Raw genomic sequence first — 13,531 nt, 5'->3', positions numbered from 1 at the left:
CTGTGACATGACCTTGTGATGACTTTGCTGCATGTATTTGTGACATCATTTCAATGCATATGACTCGACAACGTAGGGCAGACAGGATTGGTCATCCCTTATTTTCCTACTGTTTCTCATGATCTCAGTGCCTAAATTTTGTATGTTCATAATTAAAGGAAAACAGTACAGTTATGGAGACACTCTGGATGCAACTTGTGCCACCCCAGTGGTTGCTGAGGCCAATTTGGCTGGGCATGGCAAGGCTGGCAGTCATGTTTTCCTCCCTCAAATATCTATGAGAGATTCTTTCTTGAGCCAGCATGCATGTAGCTTCCCACTGTGAATTATTTGTTTGGAACTTATGGCAGTTACGTTTCTAGGCCATCTCACAAAAAGCTGTGTAGCCATAATATAGTTGATCTGTAGTGGATAATACTAATTTGGTGTATGCTTCCTGGATGGATCCAGGTAGTAAGTGGACTAGAGATGGAGGGGGTAATAGGAGAATATTTTGGGGATTACCAAATGAATATTTTTAGGATATGCCCTCAAAATCACTCACTCTGATATTCTCTCTGTTTTCATAACTTTTTTTTGTCTTGTTTTGAGCATATATATACAGAACTCTCACATCTCTTAGGGAATTTATATTTAAAGGTGTCATGGATATAGAAGAATTCTTTGTGATAGAATAGGAGAGGTAAAGCATTTTTATTGTAGTTGTTGGAATGGTCTGTTTATGACATGTATAAGACCACTGAATACAATAGTGCATTGTTATGACTTGAATGTTTCTCTTTCTTTCCATATTTTTTCATGTTTCTTCTCCTTTTGGTCAGCATGTAAATTGGACACTGTGATTGAGAGGGGGCATATGTGACTTAAATGAATTTAGGGGAGGAGGAAACTGTTCATTTTGGAGTAAAATAAAGACCCGTCAATAGGTATGCTCCCTTACTTGAACTACCATATTCTCTACTTTCTCACTGTCCAGTGATGGAGATCACATTAAAATTCTGGTGTTAGTGGTGCATTAGACTTGTGGAGAGAGAGAACATACCAAGGGTTACAAAGTGGAGTAGGGAAAGGGGGATGGGGAGGGAGGTCAGGGATAATTGAGTGGGGGACACAGGGTATAATCATGATTTGTGGTAATGGACATGCTGCCAGTATGGATCTGGCTATGACATCTTGGGCACAGATAGTTACAGTTAACTTTGTAATCCATGAATATTCATAACCAATAAATATAAATAAATAAATTTTAAAAATGAAATTCTGGTGTTTTTTAATGACAAGTTTTATGTATTATTACTCATAGGTATTACAGCCTAACATATGGCTTATTATAACTTTATAGACCTTTAAGTTGATGGCTTCAGAGTATATAAAACAAATTAGTCACTTCTGTAATGATATAACATCAATGTCTATTTTTAAAATTTATTTAGGGTTAGATATTCTTATTTCTGAATGTGTCTTAGGAGGTATTGAAAGAAGGAGTTTTGAAAGAAGCACTAGAACGAGAGCTGGGATATTTTGCTTCTGGTCTTGAATCTGCTTATTTAGTGTCATTGCCATGAATAACTCATTAAATGTCTCCATTTTCTTAAAATGTGAGTTTTTAAAAATAAAAACCATAATGAATAACCACAATAAATAGCAAGTATTTGCTATTGCATGTCAAGTACTATATCAGGTTTATACATTACTACCCTATGAAGTGTGAATTATTATATAGATTTTGAAGAAGTTAGATTTCTAAAATCAACTTGAGAAAAACATCATTCTTATTTATGTATTTAGGGGAAAAGAAAGATGTGTCAAAAAATTTTATGAGTTGTTAAATTTTGGTTTGAGATAGGACTTAGTCCCATGAATGTTAGGAAATTAAAGAGAATCGATTTGCTCCTATGACAAATGGATTAGTGAGCACAGGAAGAGAGGATGTAGTAGGTATTGGGGATAACCACCAAAGTTACTTGCAGATCTAAATGTTATGAATATTTAAGCACTGACATAATGAAACTCAACTTTGATCAGGCTTCTTTTTCAAATAACAGAAAACATTATTTATGAATAGTTCATGACGCAATATGTCAAGTTGCTGACTAGATTCTTGGCATCCATGTCTTTACTGTACTGACCATTCCCTTTTAGTTCCCCAACATATGAGATGATTTTGTAAATTGGAAAACTAGGTCATTCTATGAACAAGAGGTCAAACTTGTAATAGCCTTATTACACAGCATCAACTGTAGCCATAAGAATAGTACCCCATGGTTCATACTTTAAGACACTGGAAAAATTTTTTATTTGAGTATACATCCAAAGGTGCATAGCAAAGTTAAGTGTAACAGTAATTGTCCAATACTATCTGGACTAGCAAAGTAAGTGTGTGTTCATGTATGTGCACACACACACATACACGCATACACACATGCACACACACACACATTCCTCTCTGACCCATCTATGTTTAAGTCATATGCCCTAGTCTGACTTGGCAATCAATCTAAAAGGTGGTACTCGGGTGCTGTGGGCTCTCAGTCCTCAGTTTTCTATGACAGCTGTTACCTCTGTGTGACTTTTGGCAGCTGCCTTAGGCACAGCACAGATAACAGGTCCAATGTGGCAGTGATTGCTGATTTAGCATTGGAGCTACTTTTAACAAAATATATGCACTTTAAGAATTCTTTTAAAAATTTGGATTTTTTGAAACAAGGCAATGTTTATAATGATTATTATATTTTCCTTACCTTTATGTATGCTATCGAATGACTATGATAGAATGTCTCCTATTCTCTAATCTTCCCACAGACATATTTCTCTAATGATAGCTGGGAAAAAATATTTTCCACAGGTACAGAATTCTTAAATATGATACACGTTTCGCAAGTGGCAGAATTTGTGTACATAGTGAGGTACATAGTAAGACTCATCTTCAAGTTGATATTAACCGATGAGTGTCACGTGTATCACATCTCTTGCATTTATAATAAAAATGCGTATCTTTTTTTCTTATGTATGAGACAAGAGTTAATCATATAAAACTCTTGCAAACCTTCAGTAAGTGTGTAAATGTAGTAAAACTTGAATCAAGTACTTATTTTAATTGGGATTTTTCCTTAATTTTAATGGTAGTCCCATATTCAATGGGTATGTAGAAAATAGCACATAAAATTCGAATATTGCACAGCAAAAATTGAAAAATGTTATGAAACAAGGGTGATAACAGAATCTAAGATGTGCTTAGTAAACTTTAAGAGGTTAAAGCCACAGACAAAGTTGCAAAGAAGATATGTAAGACCGTGGTCTGGGAACGGCTTCTCCTCTGTATAAGCTATAAAGGCAAGAGCAAGAAGATAGAACTCCATAATATATCATTAGTAACTTTCCTCCAGGTTTGTTTAGTTTACTTACTTTTTCATTCATTTGTCCACTTATTTTATTAACATTTATTGAGTCCTATTATGTGCTAAACACCAAGCAAATTTTAGTTAATATGATTTATTTTTTCAGTACATTTATTGAAAATAAAAATTATCATTTTTTCTGTGTCTGATACTAAATTGAAGGCTGTATTCATTTTTACAACAACCAGATGAAGCATTAATGTTCCCATTTATCACTTTAGGAAATTGGCAATCAGAATGACAAAATAACTTACCAAGATTACAAAACTACAAAATGCTGGAGTCACAAATTTTACTTCCGCATCTATGATTTTTCCACTACTCCAAACTGTTTGTGAACTTTAAAGTTTCCCCACCATCTGAGATTGTGAGAGAAATGAAGGAAATGATGGTAGAGCAACTCATTGATGAAGAGTTATGTTTCTTTTTGAAATACCTGAACTTTCACAGCTTTTTCTAATAATTACTTCATCCAGCCATTACCTGGCTGAGTTCTCTACAAATTTTGGAATAACGTACCAAAATGACAGTTCATCATCCTCAGGACTTTGGGGCTGGGATAGGCAGAAAGGAAGAAGGTTAAGCCTGCAATGCTTCACAATATCAAAACAAGATCTGGTTTCTTATGTGTAATAAGTCCAGTATTATAACTGTATTTTTTTCTGTGAGAGAAAAATCAGTATAAGTGTGCACTTTGAAATCCAGAAATTTAGCCATGTATTTTTGTCCTTTTTCAGATCCTCTAAATACTTGATTTTTTTTAATTACTTGCCCTCATTCGATCTATTTTAACAGTCTGTTTCTTCTTACATAGTAGTTCATTTCATCAGTTACATATGTCATGTCCCATAGCTAGTTTCTCATGATGTATTGAGACTGTATAGTCCTTAATCTTGTAGTTAATCCTATTTACATATCCAGTTCTATTAAAAGTTTAAATATATTTGACATCTCTGAGCATAAAGGAGAAGTGTTCCATGGGCAGAGAACCAAGGTTTTTGAGCTGATTTTCCTAGTTTTTCTCATTTAATCTTCCAAAAAATATTTATTTAAGGCAAGTATTGTTATTATCCCTTCTGTACAGATAAAAAGAGTACATCTAAGATATTCAGATATTAAAATCACCCACATGTACATGGTGAATGATTTTAAGATAGTAGCTTTATTTTTTTTAATCTAGGAGAATAACTATGTATTTGATGTGTCCTAGTATAATATTATACATATTTGATGTACATGGTCATAATTTAAACTTACAAAGCAATAAATCTTTGTTTTTTGTAATGGGAGGGTCATTTGCAAAATTAAAGAGTGCATAATTCTGCTTTTATGTGCTTTGAGTGTAAAGATTGGCATGACAAGTGAAAGACTATAAATCACAGCATTGGTTACATGTATTTCCATTTGGACATCCAAAATATGCAAGTATATAGACCCACTGCTCTGAAATCCACCATTCTCTTTAACTTTCTCTTAAAGTTCAGCCTTGTTATAAATTGGTGTGAATTACTTTCATCATATTATTACATACACTCCATATTAAAATGCTCCTGAGCAGAAGTGAGTGGGAGTTTTAATAGGGTCAAGCAAGCAGTAACAAAATTTTTATAAGAGCCATAGCTTAGGCAATTGTTCAAATAAAGGGAAGAATTGAACACCCATTGTGTATCTTTAAGTCTCTGTATATAGAAAAATTTTCTAAAGCAATAAATTCAGTTATGCTAAAATATATGTTTCTATAATATAACAATCTCTTGTTCAAGGTACCTTCCCTCTAAATGGCAGAAAATTTAATCTAATCACTTCCAGGTGAATTACGGTAATATATTTTTTGTTTGATTGGTTTGTTGTTTTTTTCCCTCTTGGGCATTTCAGGTTTGTATTCAGTCATTTTAGAGATTTCTTCCTCCTCCCTTCTCCTCATGGTTGGCCATAGGTTAAGAGTGTATTAGTTTGTATCTGTTGCTTATAACAGAAATACCTGGAACTGGGTAATTTGTGAAGAAAAAATATTTATTGCTTACATTTTCAAAGGTTGGGAAGTCCAAAGTCCAGGGAACACATCCGGTTGGTGGTGACTCTACACAGCAATGCAGGGTCTCACACATGACAGATAATGGAGCTAGAGAGAGAGCTAACCTCTTCCCTTGCTCTTCATTTAAAGTCATCAGAAACATGCCCATGACCACCATTAAACCATCAACTTATTATTCAGTGAATGGATCAATCTATTCACTAGGCATGGTCCTCACAATCCAATCACCTCCTAAAGGCTCCACTTTTCAATTACCATAATAGGTTTTCCCAATCTCTTAACACTGTCAGTAGGGATTAAACTTCGGTGAGCTTTGGGGGGACATCCAATCCACAGCAACGAGGAATGGTGAAAACCTTACTATAATGTCACTTTGTTGGTGGGGAAAATGAATCTTCCCCTCTGTTAGACATTTCTGCACTTCTCTTGAATGGCACAGAAAATGTAGTCATGCTTTCTGTGGCCATAAATGCTCTTTGCTCTCAAGCACTCTTTCTTTATATGTGCCCTTCCATCATTTATACTCCACAAATATCATGCAACGCAGGAAAGAAGAAACTCGCTGTGAAACCTGATTCTTCCTTGGACTTCACACAGAGAGTGAATTACAGTTCTCCTCTGCTGTCATATTGCCCCAAACCTGTCTGGCATTTTCATCATTCTGGAATGGAATGCAACCAAGCCCCCTCTCAGAAACTATTTTCTTAGCTCCCACAATCTTTATTTAATCTGTAAAGATAGGGTAGTTATAATCTTCTTTTATCAGTTCTAAATCTGTCGTTTTGTGTACACAATTCCTGCTCACTTTCTGTCCAGTGTTAGCTTGTTGTATTGCAGAATATCTGACTCTTGAAAATAATGTAGCATGATTCTCAAGATTTTTTCCGCTTTGTTTCAAAAGACTTTTGTAACTCAGAGGCCGAGTTTGATTTGGTGAGTGACACTAGTTCAATGAGTAAAGGAAGCATATGAGTGGAACAAAGAAAATAAACTAGGGTAAAAACACTTCACTATTTGCAGAGTGTGTCCCATCCTATTTATGTGAATATAGTATGCCATTGGGAAGGTACAGGGAAAGTTCTTAGAGGAATCAGCAGTGTAAAGCAGTATAGTGATAAAGCAGGGTTTCTTAACCCTGGAACTATTGATGTTTTGGGATGGAAAACTCTATGTTGTTGGGACCACCCTGTGCTTTGTAGGATGTTTAGCAGCATCTCTGGCCTCAATCAGTTAGATACCATCGCAACCTCCCCTCCCAGTTGTGACAATCAAAAATTTCTCCAGACATTCCCGGATATACCTTTTGGGGAGAAATTGCCCACAGTTGAGAAATAGTAGTGATAAAAGATGATATTCAGCATTACGAAACTAGATGTTTTTTTATCCATGGTCACATTTTACATTTGAACTGAAATGTCTAAAATTGAACTTTGAACTTTGCTTAGAATTTAACATTTATTCAGCACCTGTGGATCAAAATAATAATTACTATGACATGGTCTTGCTCTTTAGACTAATTTTTTTTGAAAGGGTAGTCTAAAAATGACCTATGACAAATCACCTAGGTTGCTTATTAAAATTGCAAATTCCCAGCACATCCTAAACTTACCATGTAAGAATTTGGAAGTCGACCATTAACGGACTGCATGTTTAACAAGTTTCCCAGCTGTTTTTGTGTACTACTGACCTAGTGGTGATGACAATCATGTAAATCAATATTACAAACCTACAGCAACAAAAACAGCATGGTACTGGCATAAAAACAGATACATGGACCAATGGAACAGAATAGAGAACCCAGAAATCAGCCCATGTATTTACAACCAACATATTCAACAAGGGCACCAAGAACATATATTGGGTAAAAGACTACCTATTCAACAAATGGTGCTGGGAAAACTGGATATCCATCTGTAGAAGAATGAAACTTGATCTGTACCCCTCAACATATACCCGAATCAACTCAAAATCGATTAGAGACTTAAATATAAGGCCTGAAACTTTAAAATTCCTAGAAGAAAACAGAGGAGAAACACTCCAGGATTTAGGACTGAGCAATGACTTTATGAATAACACCCCAAAAGCACAGATAACAAAAGAAAAAATAAATATATGGGATTATATCAAACTAAAAAGCTTTTGCACAGCAAAGGAAACAATCAACAGTGTAAAAAGACATCCTACAGAATGGGAGAAAATATTTGCAAACTATGCATCTGATAAGGGATTAATATCCAGAAAATACAAAGAGCTCAGACAACTTTACAGGAAAAAAGTCAATAATCCAATTAAAAAATGGGCAAAGGACCTGAATAGACATTTCTCAAAGGAAGACATACAAATGGCCAATAGATATATGAAAAAATGCTCAGCATCACTAGTCATCAGGGAAATGCAAGTCAAAACCACTTTGAGACATCATCTCATCATAATCAGACTGGCTATTATAAAAAAACCAGGGTAACAAATGCTAGCGAGGATGTGGAGAGAGAGGAATGCTCCTGCACTGTTGGTGGGACTGTAAATTAGTACAGCCGTTATGGAGGTTCCTTAAACAACTATAGATAGAACTGCCATATGATCCATCAATCCCATTCCTGTGGATATATCCAGAGGACTGGAAAACATCAGGTCGAAGGGATACCTGCACTCCCATGTTTATTGCAGCTTTATTTACAATAGCCGGGCTGTGGAACCAACCTAAATGTCCATGATGGATATATATTGTGTATATATACCACGATTAAGGAAACTGGAATGTATACACAATGGAATACTACTCAGCCATAAAAAAGATTGAAATTCTCCCATTTGCAGCAACATGGATAAGCCTGGAGAAAATTATTCTAAGTGAAATAACCCAGGGACAGAATGAGAAATACCACATGTTCTCACTCATAACCAGGAACTGAATCCATGAATAAACAAATGAACAGTAAAGAGAAACAGAGAGGAAGAAAGAAAGAAACAACAATCACAGTAATATGCTGAACTTTTAGAAAACTGGACGTGGAAAAGGGGTGGGGAGAGGGGGAGAGGGAGGGGGGCTAATGAGGGATTGGACGGTGGACACGAAGAATGATTGTGTATTGTAATGTTGAATAAGCTAGCTGTACCGGACTAACCACCACACATTCTACACAATTATTGAAAATCAACATTGTACCCCACATGTATGTATAATGAATTACCTAAAAGAAAAATACTTATTGTGTGTTATATTCTCTAATGAATGTATTGGGGAGGAAGTAATAGAAAATAGAGAGGTGTTTTAAGGGCCTAATATGGAGAACACAGAGAATATATCAATGTGCCTGTGAACTTGCTTCTCCCCTTGACCTTCCTAAAGAAGTTAAAGGTGCTATTGTTCATAGAACATGTCTAAATCACTGTTTTTTTAAATCTTTCCTTTTTGCCCCTCGACATCTGTTAGTTACTAACCAAATTTTCCCTGCTCACAAACTTGTTTCTTTAGTTGAAAAAAATATCCTTCATGAGTTTTAATGCCATATTTTAATATGTCAAAATATCATAATTGTATCATACCTAGCTCTTAAAAGATAAAAATCATTAGCTATTAAAACACCAAATGTCCCTTTAAACTTCGACCAGAGTGAAATCCATTTGCATGACGTTTATATCTTGTGATGCTTTTGATCTGCAGTTAGATTTTTCCATCAATTTGCATGCATATAAAACCATCCTAGATGATTACTTGAGGCATGACTAGATTTTGAGAACCATCAGTGTGTCGTTTCTTTCAGATAGAATCCAAAATGTGTTTGCTTAAAAATTTTCATTCCATTTCAACAATATGGATAAGGTCACGTGGACACCATTTTAAAAAATTTAAATGTAGGTATGTATGTATAGTTGTCATCTTTAAATTTATACTTATACCATCACCTGGTATGTCATGTTAAGGAACCATAAAAGGTCAAAAATTATGAAAATATAAAATAGTGGTCAGAAAACAGTTTAATCACTCCCATTCTAAAACCTCAGGAAAACAATTTCCCTTGGTAGTGAAAAAATATCAGTAAAAGTGGCAGAAGAGTAGTAGCAATTGAAAAAAATAATAGAGTGAAAATAAGAGATAGTTGTGATATTCAATTTTATTTAAATAGACTGTGAATTAGGAGGTTTTATGTGATTCTAAATTACATATTTGTGAGTTTTTGTGTATGATTATGTGCCATGTTTTATTTGTCAAATTCCAAAGAAGCAATGGTTTAACTAATGCAGTGAGATAGTGGTACTGATTTGGGGGATTTTTTTCTGTGTCCTAGATTAGGGAGTTAAGTTACACTGTTAGAGATCATAGCAAAATTTGTTTTGTTGCAAACTGTATTAGTCATGGTTCTCCAGAGAGACATAACCAATAAAATATATAGATATAGATATATGAGAGGAGATTTATAAGGGAAATTGGCTAACAAAATCATGGAAGCCAAGAAGTCCCACAATAGGTTGTCTACAAGCTGGAGAACCAGGGAAGCTGGTGGTATGGCTCATTCCAAATCTGAATGCTTCAGAACCAGGGAAACCAGTTGTGTAACTCTCAGGCTGATGCCAAAGGTCTGAGAACTTGGGAGCTGTTGGTGCATGTCCTGGAGTCCAAAGGCTGGAGAACCTGGAGTTCTGATGTCCAAGTGCAGAAGAAGAAGAGTATCCCAGCTCCAGGAGAGAGAGAGAGCAAATTTGCCTTTCCTTTGCCTTTTTGTTCTATCCGGGTCCACAGCCAATTGGACGGTGCCGGCCAACATTGAGGGCAGATCTTCACCACTCAGTCCACTGACTCACATATCAATCTCCTCTAAAAACACCCTTGCTGACACACTCAGAAATAATGCTCTACCAGCTCTCTAGGTATCTCTTAATCCAGTCAAGTTGACACTCAAGATAAACCATCACACAAAATAGATACTATTTTATAACTACAAATATAACTTCATTTTATAAAAGACAGTATTCCCATGAAATGCCAGAAAAAATAATCATATTCTCTCAAAAAATCAAAATGAAAATTATTTAAATATATTAATATTTATTGTTATAATTTTGACAAATATTTATTTTGATTGGGAAAAACCTATTTTCTTTAAATTCAGTAGCTACTCATTTTAATTTTATAACAAAATAATGAAAGATAAATCAACAAAATGGTGGTTTTAAAAATCCGAATTTGAGTATACATGAAGACTCTTTAAGGGGTAGTGACCAAGTTTTCTCCAGCTCAGTGTCCTCTGAAACAAACTGTATCTAGCCCTTGAATGCTTATTTGGCATTTTGAATTCCAGTAGCGTGGGCTGAAAGATGTATTCCTGGATTCCTTGACATTACCTAGATATCTGGAGAGGTTTGCTGTCATATATTGATCTTATACCTCCAGCTCGTCATCTCCTAGATGCTTGAGGAAGCAGACAATTCAAAAGGCACCTGCATGCCTTACATTTACCAGGCTAACTTCCTTGTTATTTTCAGTCAAGTGATGCTTTAGGTTAAAGCAAATGTAGGGAACTGTAACTGAATCTTTCTGAAAAGATTTTATTTTATTTTGACTTTTAAAATTATTTATTTACTCTTTCTGTCTATCATCTATCTATATATTGCTGCCTTGAGGTTAATATAAACATCCTTTAATTGGTAGCCATGTATCTTCCCATTTGAAGCCGAGGATGCAGAGTTCCTCTCTAGGAGTGTAACCATGAACTGTTGACCTGGCCTATTATTCCTTGGCACATATCTGAGTGTAAAAATTCTGCCAAGTACCAGCAGTATAATATAGATTTATTTCTTTTGTATATCATTTTCCTGAGAAAGTCTTATTATATATACTAAGAGTGAGATTAAAAGCAAATAATTTTGTAGTTATAAAATGCTCATTTAACAAGTCTAAATTTTTTTCCAAGAGAAGGTGCTAGGAAATTAAAATTTTTGAGTTCATCAGCTGAAGTCTGGGTACCATCATGAGCATGGTGTTGCCTGGCCAAAACAGTCAATGACTCCCTGCCAGTAAATGAACAAATAGCTATCTCTTAAATCCCTTAATTATAGTGGTAAATAAATTTGGATGCTGAAGTTGCTAAGCAGTCAAAAATGTATCGGCCTCATTTTTTTTCCTGTACAAGACATGTGAATATCATGTTCTATTCCACAATGTCTGTTGCTGATTTTCTTTATATCTTCTTGTAATATTGATGCTATATGAAGCTGTGCCATTTTCTCTGTCCTGTGATTTTAAGTTCTTCCTGGCATATCATAAACAGGTCTTAGATTGAAGTCCGTAGTCATTAGCCTGGTATTTATACCATTAAAGTTATTTCCCCAGTTAGTTTTCCAATCTCATCTTAGCCCAAGACCTGCTTAACTTTTTATAGGTCTCCAAAGAAACATTCCTATGCTAGTTTTGCTACTTCTGTCCTAACTGTTTTGATATGTTTACCAGACAACTTTCCTATTCACATCTACATAGTATAATGACTGGTTCCTTGCAAAGTCTTTTTATATGTATCACCTAATATCATTTATTTCTCTAGTGAGGTGTCCATTTGATTCATGTTATCATAGCTTTTATATTTCCCTTCTCATAATACTCATCATGCATTATTTTAATGTGTCTATCTCTCATAAACTGTAAGCTCCAAAAATTTGAGACAATGGTTTGCTATTACTAAATCCACAGTATCTAGAGCAGTGCTTGCCACATAAGAAACAAGAAATATTTTTAAATGGATGCATAACTAATGAATAAATCAATACTCAAAAAATTCTTGAAGTGGGTTTGTATCATATGATAGAGATAAGAGAACTGAACTTGGAACCCATAAGTCCTCAATCCATGATAATATGCGTGTAAGAGCCCTGCAGAGTTCATATTTATTTGTCTGACATGTTCTAAAATATCTTGCTACCTAGAGCCATTTGGTAAATGCTGTATCTCTCATTTTTCTCACCCAACATTTACATACACTCACACATTTTTATAGAAATTCTGAGCATTACCTGTCACCTTTTGACTATGTTTTGTTTAACCCTGAACTTGTCTAGTTTTGTCCTGACAATTTATTAAAATATTCCTGATGTGTCTTCTTTAAAGTTAAATAAAATTGCCCTTGGTGTCTTAATATTAATGGCTTTGACATTCATTTCATTTTTCAGAGTAAATTTTCTTTTGATTTTTAGTGAGAATAATACTTGCTCAAAATTCATTGGTTTTTTTTTTAAGACTAAGGAAGTAAAATTAAAATGTTAAATGTATACAACTACTTTGTGCAGCCTTGATTAGGATTAGAAATGTTAAAAACTAAAACAATTTTTTTTTTTTTTGTATCTAATGATTACCTCCTAATTAGGCACAGAGAAAAAACTGCTTAAGACTGAGAAAGGGAGGAAAAATAATGCTCTCTTTAAGATCCGTGTAAGCATTGCCATGCCTGTCTGACAAAATCCTAGAATGTAAAATAGCAGACAACCCTGTTATTTCAGCCCTGGGCATCCTGTAAGCAGGGTCTGCCAGAGATGCTGATGTAAGCTAAATTAATTCAATCATATTATTTCCATCACACTCTCCCCTAACTGCAAGTTATTTCCAACTCATATTCTATCTCTGGCTTACCCTAAGGGAAACACTGTGCTCTTTTGGACCTAGATTTCTCTCTAATTTTGAAGGTTCACTTCAAAAATAGCAGACAAATCTATACATTCCTAATCATCATTAAAAGTTTCAGGTTGAACAAAATGTAAATCAAGTCTGTTAAACTGATATTAACTTTTGATTAAAGGAAAAGAGCTCACTTATAATGGATATCTGATACTCTTTGGAGAACTGGATTTAGTATACATAGTCCACATTAAACCACTAAACAGTGCAAAAGAAAGTTTGTTTGGCATTCTAATAAAAAATATTTTAGTTTTCTTTGTATGTATCTGTGATATGATGATAAATGGTCATGTTAGCAGCATTATTTTCAGGATCCTGTGATGCCTATTTTGTTACCAAGAAACTTTATTCTTCCCAAAAATATTTATTGAATGTGATAGATGTATCCTTTTCTTAAGTCATGACCTCATCATACAAAATAGAAAGTGATAATAT

This window comes from Cynocephalus volans, chromosome X, assembly GCF_027409185.1.
Source record: "Cynocephalus volans isolate mCynVol1 chromosome X, mCynVol1.pri, whole genome shotgun sequence".
NCBI lineage: Eukaryota > Metazoa > Chordata > Mammalia > Dermoptera > Cynocephalidae > Cynocephalus > Cynocephalus volans.
The sequence above is the reverse complement of the archived record's forward strand: the minus strand, read 5'-3'. Positions refer to the sequence as shown.